The following is a 21,843-nucleotide window of genomic DNA, read 5'->3' on the forward strand; positions in this document are numbered from 1 at the left end:
GAATTATTAGCTAAACACTGTTAGTACATAACACACCAGAGTCATAATCTAGCAGTGAACACTTAGTACAATTTTCTAAACCTGTATACTGTAATGGTTTGTAATCTCACAGTGCGGTGTCACACAGAAGAGGATGTGTTCCCTTTTGAGTCTGGTTCCCTCAAGGTTTCATCCTCAGGTAGTTTCTACTCCCTGACCTGTGACCTCTGACCTGCTCATTATGGATCTAAATCTACATCTGTATTTCTTTAAACCTTCTTCGAGACAATGTTTGTTGGTAAAAGCAAACAGATAAAACAAATAGAATTGAAGTGAACTGACAAGCTTAGCTTGATGTACATGGTACACAGTTACACTTTCTACTGGAATCAAGCATGACTCAGAAACGATCGTGAGCCAACATTAGTCTTTGTGGTACACCACGCTGGATCAGAATAAAAGCAAGAGTACGCTTTACATCAGACAAACTCTCTCTCTCTCACACACACAAACACGCACACACACACACACACAGCCTATTTATACTGTGGTAAGACTGAAGGCATACAGGCATAGACATTGTGCAAAATTATATTTGGGCCTTTGACAGACAGTGTGATAAATTTGGATAATTTAGTGCAGTTTATGCTCTGCCTGAATGACAAAGAACTGACAAACAGAATACAAGGAAATAGGCCATCATTTTGCTAAAGAAGAAACAAGCAAAGGTATTGGTTATGTTTGTTTATTATTATTTATAATATCTGGACAGAAAACAACCTGAAGCTGCTGCAGCAACTTTTCTCTAAAAATTGTACTTATTCTGCCACATGGAGTTTGATCTATAAAGAACAGACCCTTAGATAGCATTAACATCTAAGTAAAAAAAAAAATATATATATATATATATATATATACACATACACACACATACATACACACACATATATACATACACATACATACAGTTTACATAAAAAGCTCAAAAGTTTACATACCCCTTACAGAATCTGCAAAATGTTTATTATTTTACCAAAATAAGAGGGATCATACAAAATGCATGTTATTGTATATTTAGTGCTGACCTGAATACGATATTTCACATAAAAGATGTTTACATATAGCCCACAAGAGAAAATAATAGTTGAATTTATAAAAAATGACCCCGTTCAAAAGTTTACATCCCCTTGATTCTTAATACTGTGTTGTTACCTGAATGATCCACAGCTGTGTTTTTTTGTTTAGTGATAGTTGTTCCTGAGTCCCTTGTTTGTCCTGAACAGTTAAACTGCCTGCTGTTCTTCAGAAAAATCCTTCAGGTCCCACAAATTCTTTGGTTTTCCAGCATTTTTTGTGTATTTGAACCCTTTCCAACAATGACTGTATGATTTTGAGATCCATCTTTTCACACTGAGGACAACTGAGGGACTCATATGCAACTATTACAGAAGGTTCAAACGCTCACAGATGCTCCAGAAGGAAAAACCATGCATTAAGAGCCGGGGGGTGAAAACTTTTTGAATTTGAAGATCAGGGTAAATTTAACTTATTTTGTCTTCTGGGAAACATGTAACTATCTTCTGTAGCCTCTGAAGGGCAGTACTAAATGAAAAAATACGATATTTAGGCAAAATAAGAAAAATGTACACATCTCCATTCTGTTCAAAAGTTTTCACCCCCCGGCTCTTAATGCATGGCTTTTCCTTCTGGAGCATCATATATATATATATATATATATAAATTAAGTGGAAACATGTTTATGAATCCAGTTGAAAGTATCTCTAATGGGTTAATATGAGAAGACTATGGTGTATTTTTAGGCTTATATAGGTTATATACATGTAAACACACACACACACACATGTACATATAAACACAAAAGTGAGAAAATGATATCAACAACCTTTCAACACTCTTTGCTTGTTTCTCTGCTACATCAGTGACTTTCAGAGCAGAATTAGCTTTTGCGCCATAGCCTTGTGAACACACTCTGACTTGTGAAGAAGAAGAGAACTGAACACCTCGAGATCCCTCGCTCAAGCTCTACAATGCCTCATTTCAACATTGTCTTAAGTAAGTAACTCTCAGATATTTACAGTGCAAGAAAAGTGATTGTGATCATTGAGACTGATTTTAAAAATATAAGAATTAATAGTTTATCTGACTTTTGATTTAACAGTGATCTTGGTGGCTTGGTTATCTCAAGCTCAAGGTATGGATTCATTTACAGGGTAGAAAAGTACAACAGCATTACAAGAACACTAATTAAACATGCATGTACAGTTAGTGGATCCGTGTCAGGTTAGAAATCTCTTTATTTTCCTTTTAAAGGTCAAGAAATCTATCCAGCAAAGATTTATGCAAACAGAAACAGAGGCAAACTGGAGTTCACATGCAGTACATATGGGCTGAAGCCTGGAACATTAGAGAAGAACAGCAATTTATATATTTACCTGTGCAGGAACGGCATTGGCATAGACATGAAATCAAGTTGTCAAGACGCTATATTTCATATGGACGACACTACAAAGGACAATACAGGAAACTACAGTTGTGTCTTTTCAGTGCGTATGTATAATCTCGAGGCTGTAAAAGGAAATGGCATCAACTCCATCTTCATTACTGTGAACGGTAAGATTTTTTAAAATCAGTTTGTTTACTGTTTTTTGGTACCTGATCTTATGACAGTTCAGGATTAAAGCCTGCTAATAATACCCAAATATGCATTTACATTTACTTTCATTCAGAATTATCAACTGCTTTCCCTCATGTTCAGATTCCTTCATCCCGGCGGAGATAGCCTTGCCGGAGACAAGTGTAAATACGGGAACTGATGTTGAATTCCAGTGCACCTCTTTAAAGTCACCTGAGAGGAACAAGAAAGGCAACATTTATGCCTATCTGTACAAGAACAGCACTGTAATTCAGATGAGTATTTGGGACACAGTGAAGAATAAGGCAAGGTTTACTCTAAAAGAAGTCACGATGCGAGATGCTGGAACATACATCTGTTTTCTGATGTCAGAGCCATGCCCTTTTCCTAAAAAAGTGCACGGTGTCAATGAAGTCTACCTTCACATTACTGGTAAGATGTAGCATAAACCAAGATATCAATAAAATAATAATACAGAAGGAGAATACCATAGATACCTTAATTCATTCAAGCCAATCAATCCACTAGTTGTATTCATTATATTACTAATTAAACTGTCTTTTTATTTGTTTTTTATCAGTTTAAACGTGTCATGGTTTATATATTGTCTATAAATTATCTTTATTTCCAGAATACTCTAATGAAACTCTAAAGATTACTGTTGGTGGTTTTTCCCTGATGCTGATGATTATTTTGTCTCTTGGACTTTGGAAAATGTTTCAAAAGCAAGGTCAGTTACAATTCTCTGTATTAACAGCATTGATAACAAAAAGCTGTAGTGAGTATAAAGTTGAATGCAATATATATCAGAAAACATTCATGTATACCATTATTTCCACAATATAATACAATGACCATGACTCAGTAGTAGTAGTAGTAGTAGTAGTAATAATAATAATATCTTTCTTACGCAATATGTTTTCTTGTAGATTGCTTTAAATGCCACAGTGAAAGGTTTGTTTATTTTTTCTTACTATTTAATTTTTTTATATTTATATTAATTTTATATTAATTATTAATATTCATGTTGAGGTTTCTGTCAAACAGATCTGTTGAACATAGGAATGATTTAAGAGATGCAGAGATGGGCCAAGGTATCATTTTTTCCTCGTTTTCATTTTATTTTATTGTATTTTAATGTATTTACAAAGTGAAATGTTTGAAATACAGAAGGGAAAAAAATCACATTTTTAAATGCAGTACTCTACTAATACTCTGTATGTAATACTGTCTTGAAAAGATCATTTCCTCACGTGATTTTTTTCACTGTTAACAGGTGAAAGGCAGAATGAACACAGGTAAGTTGATTTATTTATCTATTCTAAAACTCAGTAGTTACGTCTAGAGAAACAAGGCAAAACTAGTTTTGCCGCACTGCAATCGGCTGCATAGCATTTTTCACACAAGTGTCACCAGATGCTTGTATATCACAAACTGTTCCTGCTATGGCTCACTGCTTGCTAGCTAAGGGTAGCAAGGTTGAATGTGCATGTGAGTTTCAACAATAGGATTGAATAGATCTTAGCTTCTTGAAGGTTCTACTTGAACCTTCTACCTCTTGTACCTCTATGATAGGGAACTTGTACCTCGATGATAGGGAAATTATATGTTGTCAGGATCTACGTTGAACCTCAAAGGCAGGTTTTTCTGCTCTTATCCAAGTGCTGTAGCTGCACCTTTTCATTACTAATAGTTGCCTGAAGAGCAAAAACAGTCGAGTGTTAAGATCTGTATCTACTATTTACCTGGAATGAAAATGTGCAGCTGCACCGAGCGTTTGTGGATAAAATGTAAGATCCCTGTTTTAAGGGATACTCCATAGGAACAATCCTGAAAAACCCTTAAGGGTTCTACACCTGGCCTTTTTTTCTAAGAGTGTATGCCTACAGCTTCATTATGTATATTTATTTTCATATATTTCAGCTTTGGTTCAGAATGGGAAGATAACTCAGATAGTGGTGAGTCTACTACAGTGAGCTTTGTAATGTAATTTTAAAATCTCGCACATTTTTGTAATTTTAAAATCTCGCACATGTCTATGACCTTTGCTGTGCTTAGCAAAACAAAATAGTAAAGTAGTTTAGCAAACATCCCCTGGACCGTTCCAAATTACGTTACTCTGATTTTTTTTTGTTCCTCACAGCTCATTCGTCACATGAGGACATTTATCAGGTGAGCTTCTGTATATACAAAGACCTGTTATTTTACTGTTAGTTCTACTGATTTTCCACAAACAATTAAGAGAACAAATAGGAAACAAATATTGGGCCACATTCAGAAATTAGATAATATACAAAATAATAGGATTTGCTGGATCAAGCGCTATTTTAGAAGAGTGAAAGCCATAGTGTTAATTTAAAACATGCATTTGACAGAAATTGCACCCAGTTTGAATGCCATATGGGTGACAAAGGAGGAAGAAGAAGAAGAAGAAAAAAAAAAAAAAAAAAAAAAAAAGGTCTTATGTTGTGGGGGGCATTTATTAATTTTGCTGGCCTGGTTTGGCTCCATGAAATATGACAGAAAGATGAAAGAAAGGATGAGGATGAAAATTATGTAAATTATGTGCTGTAACCTTCACACTCACTGGAACGCAATCCAATTGAACACCTATGGGAGATTTTGGCGTGATGTGTTAGACTCATAAAAACGCCAACTTAGGGAATATCTTTTGGAAGAATGGTGTTCACTGCTCCAGTACAGCCTCAGAGACTTGTACAATCCACATCAATGAACATTGGAGCTGGTGTCTCACGGTGATCCAATGCCATCCTTTAATTCGTTCCTGTGTATATGCCATAAACAAATGCTAGCATGATAAAGAAAATGGTCTATCAAAGTTCCACTCACATTCACTTAATTTTAACTATAAATCAATTTGTGTGCGTTTTATATGCATTTTGTATTCAGTATGCCATTCTTTTCTAGGTGTGTGAAGATCCATAGAAAAATTAGAAGCGTGGCTGCAGCAATATGGCTAGACCAGAAACTCCAGAATCCCCAGTACCATGCTGTACTCTAAACTATTACAAACTAGCAAAATGGTACACATCTCACCTGCAACAGTTTCCAAAGGAACCAACAATTTGTGGTATTATACCCCACAACTGTCACTGACATAAATAAATACCAGCTCAAAAGATTCAGAGAAAATTTGTCTAATGTTTACTGGATAACAATTTTGTATGGTTAACCACTTTCATGGCACCTTTTGGTAGCTTTTAACACATCTATCTATGTTTTATTGTTATAACAGAATTGCCCCAGACAGCTAAAATCAACCCGCACAACGTTCTCCTTGAGTTGTGCATCGTGGTGGAATGACAAGATAATCCCGCTGTGTGTAATACACCATTTCAACACTGTAAACTCAAGAATATCTAGTCACAACAAAAATCAGCATTTTGTGGCATTAGTCTCTAAAGTTCTCAGTTAAGAGTGAATGGCAGGTAGAGCTTTAGTATTATCAGGTCATGATTTAACAAATCCCACATGTTTGAAGACTAAAACACAGGCTTTCAGTCTTTGCTTAAGACAACTATTGTATAGGAAACAATAACAAGTGTGTTGAACTTTACATCATTTAGGTTCTCTCTATTTTCAATTGCTTTAAATATGTTTCTTAGAGATGCATTTTTATTGTATTCTTTTTTCTGGTTAAAGAAATTCCAGAAAAGCAGAGAAGAGAACTAATGCTCAGAAGATGACAAAAGGAAAGAAAAACAAAACAAAATATGGAAGGTGCTTTCTGATGAAGAGAGAATAATTCTAAAAGAAAAAAATCCTAGGGCACTTTTCCAACTTAATTTGAATTTATTTGCTACTGATATCTGTCATCACATTTCATCAAATGTATTTAACAATCAAATGTATTGAATAAGTACTATATCAAGAGACTGACAGAAGTAATTAATGACATCAGATGACTCAAATCACTTTTCAGGGAAACAAACATGACTTATAGTTAAACTGTTAGATGGCAGGAGAGGCCACAATACAGAACACAACATTGTTTAATATAAAGGTAGTCCTATACTGTAAGAGAGTAAAATATAGTGACGAGACAGTTAATGTGGAACACAATACCAATGGTATCAATGGGGACAAAGTCTAGTTCTTCTTGTTACTAATTTGTGTCCATTAATATCCTTAAAATATATATCATACATGAAAGACGCTACTGAAGAAAAACTATTTCAGATATTTGACCTTGCTGTGACCTTAACTGTGTTGGAGCAATTACAGAAACAAATCAGTTCATCCACCGGTTATAATTCCATATAACTCCTACAAACATTCAGCACTGTTCCTAAGATATTGATGACCAAACCCAGAAACATAATGCCTCTACCACTTAGTTGTTGAGACATTTTTTTTTTTTTTTTAAATAATCATGAAATCAGCTACAAGAATAGATTTGAGAGAGGAAAATATCAGGGTGGTTTCAGGCAAATGAAACAAGCAACTTACTCAGTAGATCATTTTCCTGAAAAGAACATTAGTATCTTGGAAAAGCAGATCTCTTAAAAAGATGTAATGTTTGAAACACTGAAATATTTTTTAGATTTAACCCATGACTACACTCTTAGAAAATTTAGACCCCTTAAGGGTTCTTTGGTGGTCCCTTTGAGGGAACCTTTAAAGGTTCTGTGTGCACTTGACTACAATGTCATTCTGTCTATATCTACTACTGACCTTTTGATATTTTCTGGTTTAACTGTCTTTGGATCTCTGTATTAGTTTGACATTGTTATCTTTGATTCCTTTTTTAACTTTTAGTTACATGGATGTTAAACTGTTGGCTTTCAAAATGAATTAAAAATGCTGGTGTTTGTATCCATGGCTCCATATTTTTGACATTACCATTAAAATATGAATGTAAAATGCAAAAGTAATAGACGATTCAGAAACTATATTTGCTATATTTGTGCATCATGAAACCTCACTGCTCTTCTTAAGGTTACCATTTACAGCAACAAATATACCATACCATATACAACACCACAGTTTTGTGATTTATATTGGCACTTACACCATGACCATGGAAAATAGGGGTCTTAGTACTTATTTAGGTATCCACAGTACTGTCTAGTATTACATAAAACCCAATAAATCAGGATGAATACTAGGAGAGAGTATGAATACTCAGTCAGTCTCACTAATTCCCCCTACCACAGAAAGTCACTAAAAGGCAACAGGAGATAGTATGAATATTCAGTCATGCCATACGGCCTCACTAATCCCCCCACCACAGTTTCCCCTAATTGGTTGCACTTGATGGCATGAAAGAACACTTTAAAACATATTTATCAAGATCTGTAACAACATCTGTTCACCAAGGCGAAGCCATATACATTCCATCAGTCTAACATTGCCATAGGTTATGACCTGAGAATGTAAAAATGTTTTAAAAAATTACACTGGTTCTTATTTAGATATAATTCAGAAACTGATGGATGCCATTTCTTCTCAATAACATGGGCCACCACCTAACCTTATCAACATTATTTTATAATGAGCTGGTAAAACTGGTTAGTAAACTGGCTCTGGAAGTATGGTAACCCTGGCTGGAGGTGGTAGTCCATCAGTCCATACTGTCACAGTCACAGGAACTTAATACATCAGAGAAGACAAAGAAGTAGCAAAACTAAATGTCAGCTTGGTGGGCCCTGAATATTTCATTTTACAGGTTGCACTGGAGCCTCACAGTTCCAGGGTTTGGGACGCTGATTGTTGCACACTCTTCCTCACTATCCTTCAAACATTCAAGCCTAAGCATGTTATTTAGGGGGTGGCTTTGGAGGAAACACCAAAAGGAGGGGTTGTATTTATTTGGATAATAAGTTTCAAAGCCGTTAGCTGCCTGCACAGTGGTGCAGTGGGTCGTGTTGTTGCTTCACAGCTCCAGGGTCCTTGATTTGATCTTGAGCTTGGGTTACTGTCTATCTAAAGTATCCTCTGGATTCTCTGGTTTCCTCCTGCCTCCCAAAAACATGCAATCTATATTGCTCCTAGCTGTGAATTAGTGGGTAAATTTGTATGTTCACTGTGACCTGCAATAAACTGGCTATAGCTTTAACTTATAGTTTCTGGTTATCAGTAATCAGTGCAGTCAGTTGGTGTGATTAGGTGATTAGGTTAGATGCAGCAGCAGAGGATGCAGTTCCAGTGGGTCACTTTGATTCAATAAAATGATGGCCTTTGGGAAGAAGCTGTTTCTCAGTCTGGTGCTTCATGAGTAGATGGTTCTGTACTGCCTGTCGGATTGCAGGAGGGCAAACAGATGATACAAGAATAAGTAAGATCCCTGTAGATGTTTGTTGCTTTTTATAGGTAACATAAGCTGTAGCAGGGTGGAACCTGGATCCCGATGACTTTCTGAGCATTGCTGATAACCCTCTGCAGAGTCATTTTATCTGCAGATGTGCAGCTGGCATATCATTACAGAATGCAATACATCAGTATGCTCTATGTGGTGCAGTAGTTTAAAAAAAACAAAAAAAAAAAAACACACCACCAGCTGCTGCTGTGCTCTTTTAACCAGAGAGGTGGTGTTTGCAGTCCATGAGATGTCTAAGATGTGGACACCCAAGATAAATGCTGTAAATGTAAAAAGTATGAATGTGTCCGAGGCAAAACAGGGAAATGGTAATATTCCCAAAAATATACAATACTACAGTACTAAATGTTTCTAAAGTCAATCTCTAATATTTAGGTCAAAAATATTGCAGAAAATTTTCTTAAAATTTTGATATCAAAAATAGGGGAAAAATTCCAAACCACTGTGCAAAAAGAAAACCTGCACTTAGTAGTATCACTTTACATCACTGATCCCTAAAAATAGTGCCATGGTGGTGCAAGCAGGTTGTATTGGCGTTTCATAACTCCAGGGACCCTGGAACCATCCTGAGCTCAGGTTACTGTCTGTGCAGAGTTTCTGTACATGTTCTCCCCTTGTCTGTGTGGGTTTCCTCTGGGTTCAGTAGGTTTATTGGCTAAGATAAACTGCTCCAGGTGCAAATGAGTGTGTGAATGGGTGTGTGCAGGGTGCACAGCAATAGACTGTTGTTCCACTCAGTGTTCCTGGGATAGACTCTGGATCCACAGCGATCCTGCCAGCGACTCAGACTGCTGTACTGACATACAGATATCATTTCTGTAACAGGTCATGTTTAAACTTTTGAATAAGCCAGTGGACTTCACCCCATTTCCCTGTGCTCCAAAACTGGTTGGGTCCAATAATGAATTTTCTATCTTCTGCTGACTTTCTATCTATAAAACAACTGATGTTTCCATGTACATTTACGGCATTTGACAGATGCGCTTATCTAGCAGTTTAGGGTTAAGGGCCTTGTTCAAGGGCCCAGCAGTGGCAGCTAGACAGTGCTGGAATTTAAACTCACTCATAACTGCATGAATAAGCAGGTATAAAAGGGTTCCTATTAGAGAGGCTGATGATAGTATATGCAAATATTACAAAAGTTACAGCAGAAAGTCAGCAAGATCACTGCCGATATAGCACAAGCTCACAAACTACATCTCACTGAGGAAAAAAAATATAAACTTATAAATTAAGTGGAAACATGTTTATGAATAGAGATGAGAGTATCTCTTATGGGTTAATATGATAAGACTACAGTGTATTTTTAGGCTTAAACAGGTTATATACATGTAAACACACTCACACACTTGTTTGTATATACACACAAAAGTGAGAATATTATATAATCAACAACCTTTCAACACTGTTTGCTTGTAGCTCTGTTACATCAGTGACCTTAGGTTTACACTGCCTGCAGAGCAGAATTAGCTTTTGCACCAACAGCCTTGTGAACACGCTCTGACTTGTGAAGAAGAAGAGAACTGAACACCTCGAGATCCCTCGCTCAAGCTCTACAATGCCTCATTTCAACATTATCTTAAGTAAGTAACTCTCAGATATTTACAGTGCAAGAAAAATGATTGTGATCATTGAGACCGATTTAAAAAATGTAAGAGTTAATAGTTTATCTGACTTTTGAATTAACAGTGATCTTGGTGGCTTGGTTATCTCAAGCTCAAGGTATGGATTCATTTACAGGGTAGAAAAGTACAACAGCATTACAATAACACTAATTAAACATGCATGTACAGTTAGTGGATCCGTGTCAGGTTAGAAATCTCTTTATTTTCCTTTTAAAGGTCAAGAAATCTATCCAGCAAAGATTTATGCAAACAGAAACAGAGGCAAACTGGAGTTCACATGCAGTACATATGGGCTGAAGCCTGGAACATTAGAGAAGAACAGCAATTTATATATTTACCTGTGCAGGAACGGCATTGGCATAGACATGAAATCAAGTTGTCAAGACGCTATATTTCATATGGACGACACTACAAAGGACAATACAGGAAACTACAGTTGTGTCTTTTCAGTGCGCAAGTATAATCTCGAGGTTGTAAAAGGAAATGGCATCAACTCCATCTTCATTACTGTGAACGGTAAGATTTTTTAAAATCAGTTTGTTTACTGTTTTTTGGTACCTGATCTTATGACAGTTCAGGATTAAAGCCTGCTAATAATACCCAAATATGCATTTACATTTACTTTCATTCAGAATTATCAACTGCTTTCCCTCATGTTCAGATTCCTTCATCCCGGCGGAGATAGCCTTGTCGGAGACAAGTGTAAATACGGGAACTGATATTGAATTCCAGTGCACCTCTAAAGTCACCTGAGAGGAACAAGAAAGGCAACATTTATGCCTATCTGTACAAGAACAGCACTGTAATTCAGATGAGTATTTGGGACACAGTGAAGAATAAGGCAAGGTTTACTCTAAAAGAAGTCACGATGCGAGATGCTGGAACATACATCTGTTTTCTGATGTCAGAGCCATGCCCTTTTCCTAAAAAAGTGCACGGTGTCAATGAAGTCTACCTTCACATTACTGGTAAGATGTAGCATAAACCAAGATATCAATAGCGGAAAGTTAGCAACATCACTGTAGATATTTTAGGAACGTGGTGTTGAAAGTGTGCATGAAGAAAAGCATGCTTTGGTTAACCTTTGGTTAGCACAAGCTCACAAACTGCACAAACTCAGCGCCGAGAAAATGAACACAGGCCCCATATGAGAAACGCAGGCTGCTTTCAGAAACCAGGTCACAAAATAAATATACAGTTTAAGAAAGAAAGAAATTTTTAAGGCTTCGTGAAACTAGAACTAACATGTAAAAGGAAGGAATGCTTTTCCACTATATCAGAGTCATATAGTCTATTTTAATTAACCTTAATTAACAAGTGAATGTTAAGTTGATTTCTTGTTGTGCAGCAACACAGAAAATTGTATCTAATACAAAGCTCTGTATTTCACTGTTAAGTAGAATATTGCCTTTGCTCTCCTCACCCTTTTTAACGTTAAAATTAAAAGGTAAAGTTTATTGTAGTGGATGAAGAGCACACTTCTGAGATTATCTGTAATAATTTATGGATGTGTGTGTCAGTAAAATCCCACTCCTTCACATACATTTCTGAAATAAGAGTCGCTAAAAGAGTTGTGTGCTGCTGCTGTCCAATAGTAAAAGCTGGGCTGGTTACAGTGCGGCCAATAAAGTTTCACCCACCACGTACATACACACTGTACAGTAGCACACGCTAATATGCGCTTGATCAAAAATGGACATGTGTTGCACCACAATCTGTAAGTAACCACTGTAATTTGAGTTTGTTATATATTTTCTATTTAAAGTGGAAAATATTTGAATAATTGAACTTCAGATTGGGAAAAATCTTTACTGAGAATACCTTTGCCTTAATTATATTTTTGAATATTTCTCATTTTCTACTACTTTTCCTGGATAGACATTTTTTTAATGATATCAACATCTGTATCTCCATCAGAAGGTATTTCATTTCTTTTTTTCCTCCCTCACACTGATTACATTAATTAAAGTGTTTTGAACATAGTTATAAAGTATATTTCTATTTTTTAAAATTAAATTTCCTTTGGGATCAATAATGTTTGTTATCTTAATTCTTATCTTAATTTAAACAGAAAAGTGTCTTGCTTTTATTATTTAAGTAGAAATTTCTTTTTTTCCATTTTGAGAATTTTATTAAGATATGAAATGAATGGTAGCAGTGTGATTATGTAATAAACAGCTATACGGCAAAATACAGAAGTACTGGTGGAGTACATCAGATGATTATCCATGTGATGTCACTTTTTTTGGTCAATAGGTGATTCTTTGGAGATTTTTCCAGCACAAATTTATGGACCCTCCACGGCAAAAGTTGGTGAAAATTTAGTGTTAAAGTGCAGCATCTCTAACATTCAGAGCTCAAATACAGATGTTCACATGTATTTGTGTAAAAATGGTGTTGGAGAGAGATTAGAACTACTTGGAAATAAGGATGAGCACACCTTCACGTTGAGGAATATTTCATTACGGGACTCTGGCACATACAGTTGCGTGTACTCATTTACAAAATATCTTACCAAGAATGTCATAGGATCGGGAATTAACTCAATCCATGTCCAAGTCACTGGTAAGAAATATTTTTTCTTAATCAAAATAAGAAAAATCATCCTGTACAATTTTATTTATTTTTTTAATGTGCTGAGACTGATATTAAATTTTAGCAATAAACATAAAAAAAAATTGAGCAAAAATAGCATTTTTAAGGAACCAATTTGCATCCAATTAATTACATGACTTCCTTCTTTCTGTTTATTTTTCCCCCTTTCTGGAAATACGTCTTTGATATTAACCATGTTGATATCTCCATCAGAAGGTACTTTCTTTTTTTTTTTTTTTTCTTCCCAGAAATTACTACATAAACATGCATTATATTAGTTTTAGAAACATTAGTCCTAACTGATAAAATAATGTTTTACTATTTTTGGTCAATAGGTGATTCTTTGGAGATTTTTCCAGCACAAATTTTTGGACCCTCTACAGCAAAAGTTGGGGAAAATTTAGCATTAAGATGCAGCATCTCTAACATTCAGAGCTCAAATAAAGTAGTTCACATGTATTTGTGTAAAAATGGTGTTGGAGTGCGAGTAAAATTACTAGGAAATAATGATGATGAGCACACCTTCACATTGAGGAATATTTCATTATGGGACTCTGGCAACTACAGTTGCGTGTACTCATTTACAAAACATCTTACCAAGAATGTCATAGGATCGGGAATTAACTCAATCCATGTCCAAGTCACTGGTAAGACACTTAATCCATATTCTTTATCATAACCCAGATCGTCAGAGTAATCATGAATTTAATTTTTGGTTGGATTCCGTCTTGCTCTTTAAAATGAACTGAAGTGAAGTCTCACAAAAGCATTACAGTGTAATTGCAATATAATCTGTGCATTAGGAATGAAATTAAATTAAATATGAATAATCAACCTTTATTTATATTACTTATTTCCTCTACACAAACTTGGCTAAAGTTCTGGATTAAAATCTGTTTAACTCATCAGATTCTGGCATAATATCTTATGTATGCATATTTTGCATATATAATTTAGTTTTTGCAGCTGGGGATGCCTTTAACTGTAAAATAAATTCCACAGCCATTAGCACAGTTTTCTAATCAATATAGTACAACTATATAGTACAACTATCTATCAAATATTAAGCTCAGTCTTTAAATTTGTACAATAATATTCTGTCTAAATATATACACTTTTTTTAACCAAATGAATTTATTGTTCATTTTATTTTAAACAAAAAAAAAATCCTTTTTTTCTTTCATTATTTAATCTTTCTTTTATTTAATTTAATTAGAAAATAGTACAGGTTTCATTTTATGAATTTTATATAGATGAGATAAGAAACTTTTATTAATCCTTCAAGGAGAACTAGATTAATTTTGAATAACCATTTTTTTTATTATATAACCTCCCCCAACCCCCACCCTCCGGCCTACAATTTTATATATGCAGATTTTACTATCTATCCATCTATCTATCTTTTTGTGCTTGTTGATAAGTCATGTCTCTTGTGATGAAAGCTTCTGGGAAACACTAAAGTAGCATGTATGTTTTGCACTTTTATCTGAGGCTCACTAATCTCTCATATTTATTACCATGAACACTAATCTTGCTGTAATGTGGTACTACTGTTACTGTTATTGCAGATGAGAAGATTCAGCTGACAGATTCTGTGAAAATGGCCATGGTCTCTCTTGTCACTCTTCTCCTGGTTGTGGTCATCTTTATTAAAATGTATTACTGCAGAATGATAATATATCACAGTAAGTAATGCTGATAGCTGTGTATTTTTCAATAAGAAGATTTAATATTTAAAGGTAACAATAAAATATATGAACTAATAAAGGTAATGTTTTGTTGCAGAGTTGTGTCAAAACCAAGGACAGAGGTACAGTAGATATATTATAATCAGTGTAATGTATTAGATTATCAGAACAGCGGTATAAACTAATGGTTTTAGACTAATGCACTCTCTCTTTCTCCGGCAGTGAACCTACAAATACTAGGAATAGCGAAGGTAAATTCCTAAATAATGTTATTTTTATAAATAATTATAATATTTTATTTGTATAATTACATTTGTTTCAATGTGTGTGTTTCCAAGGTTTAGGGCAAGTGAACCAGACAGTGAACAGGTAAGGCTATATGTTGTTGGAAATTAGTTACTGAAGATACTTTCTGTTCTTTCAACAACTATCTAACTGACCACTATTACATTATGAAATTCTGTCAGTTTAGGTGTTTAGTCAAAACCTTGTCCATATCTGAACTTATTAAGCACTCAATGTAAATGTGTCAACTGAAGAAATGTATAACAGCATATGGAATAAGAATTATTACCACTACACGCTAATATTCAATCAATTATAATACAATATAATAATATAATAGTAGTTATTCTTATGGATATATTGTGGGGTGTTAAAAATTTAAGTCAAAATAACAAGATAACTTCAAACGACAAGTTATTAAAGCAAAATATGTTGAAATAATGAGACAATAAGATACGTCAAAATAAGGACATACTATGTAAAATAATAAGATATCTCTGTCTATCTTCTTGTTCTTTCAACAAAAATATCTTTTTTCCCCTCAGCAGCCGGGAAAAAGACTTTGCTTTGCTTGTATCATCTCACATGAATAAATGTAAAACTAACTTTTTTTTCTTTTTTTTTTTTCTGGTCGTGAATCATACAGGAATGAATTGTACAGTGACATGGCAGAATATGCCACGATACCTGAAGTACCAGGTAACATCAAATATTATCTAACAACTTCAAGTTGAAGATTATTATTAATATTTATTCAATTATTCATTTAAATTATTTGCTCAACTAGAAGTCTCAGTGTTCATAAATTGTGTGCCATTAAAGTTGGTTATTTAAAAAAACAAAAAAAATAATTGTATTCACAGGGAGCATTAGACCACTCACTGCTTGGTAAGTCACTTCTTGGTAAAAGTGCTAAGTCTTGTATGGTCTGCTTTTCTAGACACGGCTTAAGCAGGCTACATACAGTAGTACAAACTATTTTAGTGAAATTGCACTTGTAAACGCAGCACAAGTGCTGATTGTAATCTTCAACTCCCATCTGTCTTTCCTCGTCCTAGTGATGCTGAGAGCACAGTGGTGTATAGTCTTGCTCAGCCCCGTGGAATATACAGCTTAGTGCAGCACCCTGGTATGTACGTTTCATTTGCCGTTATACTGGGCATTCGGACATGGATATATTACACGATTTCAATTCAATCAGTTCTTATGCTTATGCTTTAAACTGACTGTACTGCATGTGAACGAATCCTGCCATGCACGGTGCAACATTTTCTAACAATCAGTTAAACTGGACTTTTATTTTGACAGAAAATAATCCAAAGATACGAAGAGAGTCTGAACAATCTGCAGAAGCACCAGTCTACGCACAAGTACTGAAGGAAAAGAGGAAATAACTAGTCACTGATTCCCAGAATGAATAAATCAGTAACATTAAAGAAAGATATTCAGTGATTTTAAGTATCAAAACCACTGAATCCAACTAGCACTGACATTCAAATGTGGAAAATAATCATGAACAACAAAATGAGACAAAGTTAGCAGATAAATTTGCATCAATGGATCAACTATTAAAAACTTGTTTGTTTGTTTTTTGCAGCACCTACCAATACAATGTGCACTATGTAAAGACTGGACAATACATACAGATTATAATAAATTGTAAATTCTGCTTCATTTACTATACATTTCATACATTGATAAACTTTTAACCTACGCATTGCATATGAGATTTTGATCATGATCATTGTGATGTATGTATTATTTTGCAAAATGCTGACTCTTGTATAATAAAAATTGATGCCGGAGCTTCGATTTTGTTTTATTTTTATTTAATAGTCCTACTTCCTGAACCTAAAATGTTCTGGAATAAAGGCTCAGCTAGATTTTCCCAGCCTGGTTTTAAACAAACCATCTAACCAGATCCATGCAGAGTTATAAATATAGCGTTTATAATGAACCTGTAAATGGAAGAAACTTATCAAGAACCTGCCAGTTTTAACATTACAGTCAAGTACTGTTGTTTTCCTGTAAAAGAGATATTTACAAAGAATTTCTGTTAGATATCTTCAGTTTGGATTAAAATAAAACAGACTGAATTGTGCTGTAATGTGCTAATTTCTTCCATTTTGTAATAATTATATTTGTGATAGGGATGTAACAGAATTTAAAAACATGTGATTTATACCACAGCACAGTCGAATGCATGAATCTGGTGTTCATTAGCGCGGGCTGTCAAGTGTTATCCCTTACTTAATCACATACACAGGAGAATATGAGGTGCACGACTGTTTTTTTTTTTTTTTTTTTTTTTTTTTTTGTGCAACGAGAGGTTTTAACTTTCATGTGGCCAAGTGGCCAGATAAGAAGCTTGTGGCACAAAGAAAGACCATGAGCATTGAAGTGAATGTGTAGCGCAGTTACAGCGGTCATTCACTCATCCTTAGTAACTGCCTGGTCAGGCGGTTTAAATCAGGCTACAGTGGTTTAAATTAGGCTACTAGTTTTTTCTGTTTTTTGGAAATAGAGCCAACTAAATTCAATGAATTATTGGCGGCAGGTACAAACCTAAAATAACAAGCAAGATTTAAAAAAAAAAACAAAAAAAACACAGTCATCTCTGTTTAGTTGTGAAGACTAATGATGAACTGGAGCGATGAGGCTGAGGTTGAGGATCTGTCAGAACCAGAATTCACACACCATGCAGATCTCTGGTTCTGGATTTGGCCGTGCCTACTTCAGGTTTAAATCCAAATGCAGATATGAATATTTGAAGCACTAAAAAGATACAGATTCATGCATTGAGTCACACTTCTAACTTGTGTCAAACTTAATCTGTGCTAAAATATTAATTTTTTTTAGCAATATGAAACACATAACAGAATAAGAACCTGTATTTTATTATTTTATTATTTATGGAGCTAACTGCCTCATATCCTCTAAACCTTTAAACACAATCTAATGTTCAGGATCATTAACTCACATGCAAGTGTCAAAAAGATTGCATGAGACAATGTTAAATCTACAAAGAAGGCAAAGTATTATAGCGATAATAAAATGAGTAAGGTTTAGAGCGTCATCCTGCCATCGTCCAATAAGAAGAGTTGGGCTGGTTTCAGTGCGGTGACTGAACTTTTATAGAAAGTGTACAGTAGTACACACTAACGTGAAATACATGTAAGGCTTTTGATCAACGATGGACATGTTGTGCATTATAATCTGTAAGTAACCTGAATTCATCTACATATTTTATTTTTTATGGGGAAATTAATATAAAATGTAAAGCATTAAGTGTAAACATTTTTAGTTAGGCTTCACTAATGTTTTTTTAAGGAAATCAATTTGCATGAATATTACTCCATGACTTCTTTCTTTGTGACTTTCTTTCTTTCAAGACATTTCTTCAATGTTAACCTTGTTGACATCTCCATCAGAAGGTACTTTATTACTTTTTCTCAGAAATTACAAAATGCACATACTGTGTTTTCATTTAAAAAAAATACTGTTCTTAACTGACACTATCACATTTTATTGATTTTTGGTCAATAGGTGATTCTTTGGAGATTTTTCCAGCACAAATTTTTGGACCCTGCACGGCAAAAGTTGGGGAAAATTTAGCATTAAGATGCAGCATCTCTAACATTCAGAGCTCAAATACAGAAGTTCACATGTATTTGTGTAAAAATGGTGTTGGAGAGAGATTAAAACTACTTGGAAATAAAGATGAGCACACCTTCACGTTGAGGAATATTTCATTACGGGACTCTGGCACATACAGCTGCGTGTACTCATTTACAAAATATCTTATCAAGAACATCACAGGATCAGGAATTAACTCAATCCATGTCCAAGTCACTGGTAAGAAATATTTTTACTTTCTGGAAACTGATATTAAATTTTAGCAATAAGCATAAAAAATAAGCATTAATAGCAAAAATAGAAAATTAGCAAAAATAGCATTTTTAAGAAACCAATTTGCATCAAATTAATTACACGACTTGCTTCTTTCTGTTTATTTTCCCCCTTTCTGGAAATACGTCTGATATTAACCATGTTGATATCTCCATCAGAAGGTACTTTTTTTTTTCTCCAGAAATTACTACATAAACATGCATCATACTTTTAAAAATATTAGTCCTAACTGATAAAATACTATTTTACTGTTTTACTATTTTTGGTCAATAGGTGATTCTTTGAAGATTTTTCCAGCACAAATTTTTGGATCCTCCACAGCAAAAGTTGGTGAAAATTTAGCATTAAAGTGCAGAGTTATCTGTAACATTCAGAGCTCAAACACACAAGTTTACATGTATTTGTGTAAAAATGGTGTTGGAGAAAAATTAGAACTACTTGGAAATAAAGATGAGCACACCTTCACGTTGAGGAATATTTCATTACGGGACTCTGGCACATACAGCTGCGTGTACTCATTTACAAAATATCTTACCAAGAACATCACAGGATCGGGAATTAACTCAATCCATGTCCAAGTCACTGGTAAGAGTTTTTGTCTTAATCAGAATCTTGGCTAAATGTAGTAATATAATTGTATGTAAAGTTATAATTTGTCATTAATAAGGTTGACAGTAATTTAACTATTACATTTAATAATAAACAATGGAATTCTATGGTAATTCCCACATTTTCTATTAAAAAAAGGGCATTTATTTAACAATCAGTAGGGTAATAAGTGCAAATTTTATAACACTTCACTGAGAATGTGCAAAGGACAATTTGCTTTAATTTTGAAATTATGTTACATGTACTAACTTATATTTTTATCACATGTATTTATTTTATTATGTGCACATATATTTATTATTATAGATCTAAGCTATGAAGTCATGGTCAGTGAAACATATGGTAAGCATGGCTTTTACTTCTTTAATCAAATGAATAACTAAAGTAATTCCGAATAAAATTCCACTGAGATCACTTGATGTTCTTCCAGATCCACAGTGGGAGAGAAATGTTTTACGATTAGTCTTCTCGGCTGGCGTGATCATTTTTGCATGTTTCATCGTGATTTTTGACATCAAGACAAGGTCACATTCTTCCAGCAAGTCCATCAGCTCAGTCAAAGCCAAGGAGAGGAACGACACACGAAATTCAACATGTCTAGTCTGATGTCAACATTGCGAGTCTTGTGTATTATACAACATGCGTTGTTGTTGATGTACAGAATGCAACTGAATATACAGACGGGTGGCAAGTTACAGGTCTGGAAGTGAAACGCTTTTATGTGAATATTCAGGAGCTGACATGGTGAAATGTTTCTTGTGGAATCACCAATGGTACTAGAGTAAAATGGTAAATGTTCAGGAGGATTCAGTCATGGCAGAGATGTTTAAGCTCAACAGAAGAGAGGAAGCCGATATAGAACGTTAATGTTAATGACCAATAAAAGAAAGTGGAAATTTGTACAAAGATACTGTATGTACAGAAATGTACTATTACTTGAATTTTTTTTTTCCTTTTTGTGTATATCTGCTATGCAGTGTAATAAATACATGCTTTAATTAAACAGTCACCTGCTGACAGTGTAAACTGGTATAATGGGAGCTGTGTTACAACTGCACAAGTGTGTAAATGTTTATTTTGTGTTAAATAAAAACTTAAGAACTAACAGAATATGAGAATTTAAAAAAAAATTATGTTTATATTCAGATTACTACCCTTCAATCCTGGTACAGAAAAAAATAAAGTTTATATATAAAGTTTTGAGGTTTTTGTCCATGATGAATTGCTCCAGCTATGTAAAATAATTCTAAAAGTAGTTTTATGGCCCCTGACCATTTCTTGCATTACCTACAAAATAAGATATTTTTTAAATAAGCTAACTTAGTGACACACACAGTCTCATGATTCAAAATTCACAGTCTGCACGAGTCGAAGTGAAAAATTAATATAATCTTTAGAAATCACAGATAAATAAAAATGAACAATATAACTAAAACTAATAGAATTCAAGTTGTATGAGTGAAAAAAAATGTAAAACCAAAACCTAGAATTAAAATAATCACTAAAAAAAACTCCAAATAATACAAATAATTGCTATTAACCAATTATACTAATAAAATGATAATGATAAAAAAAAATAAAAATAAAAAAAAACTAATATAAAAAAACTAATAACTACAGTTTTCAAAAATGAATATATACAGCCACGATCTGTGGGGTCCAAGCACCTTCAGTATGCAGTGCCCCCAGTAACCCAGTTGTCATTAGGACTCTACTTACAGATTAGCAAACTGATGGAGTACACCAAACTTCAGCTTGATAAGACTTATGGTTTTGGAGAAACAGGTATTTGTATTTAACCTCAAACTACAGCGGGCTATAGACAAACTGCACCTTTAAAATAAAAAGAACTGGTGTTAGAACTCGTCTCTAGTACCTTTGTGTCCTTTCCTGCAGTTTCTGGTCTTTTTTGTGGTTGATAAGCTTGTATGCGCTGAGCTCACTCAGAGCCCGAGTGTTGATGCAGCTCTTGGCTTTCGCTGCTGGTTTTGCAGGGCTGTAAACAGGGGAGCTGCGGAACACTGCGCTCGGACTCTACACACACATAATTAAAAAAAAAAAAAAAAAAAAAACAATATGATGAAATAATCAGTTAGATATTAGGCAAATGGATCTAATTATTATGCTACTTTAGACTAATCAAACACACTCCAGAGCATC

At 34.4% G+C, this 21,843-nt stretch overlaps 1 long non-coding RNA gene across 7 annotated transcripts in view; it reads right to left on the bottom strand.

Annotated features, from left to right (window-relative positions):
* The window catches only part of LOC113526510 (uncharacterized), a 50,346-nt gene that overhangs the window by 21,035 nt on the left and 7,468 nt on the right, over positions 1–21,843 (bottom strand). For 3 of the 7 annotated variants that reach the window (XR_008301921.1, XR_008301918.1, XR_008301917.1), the window contains exon 5: positions 21,560–21,717. This is a non-coding gene — a long non-coding RNA (uncharacterized LOC113526510). Of the gene's footprint in view, positions 1–908; positions 2,846–11,070; positions 11,347–15,751; positions 21,718–21,843 lie in introns of those variants that run through there. The other 4 variants (XR_004578319.2, XR_004578317.2, XR_008301919.1 and 1 more) reach the window with 3 other exon arrangements.

This window comes from Pangasianodon hypophthalmus, chromosome 6, assembly GCF_027358585.1.
Source record: "Pangasianodon hypophthalmus isolate fPanHyp1 chromosome 6, fPanHyp1.pri, whole genome shotgun sequence".
Lineage (NCBI taxonomy): Eukaryota > Metazoa > Chordata > Actinopteri > Siluriformes > Pangasiidae > Pangasianodon > Pangasianodon hypophthalmus.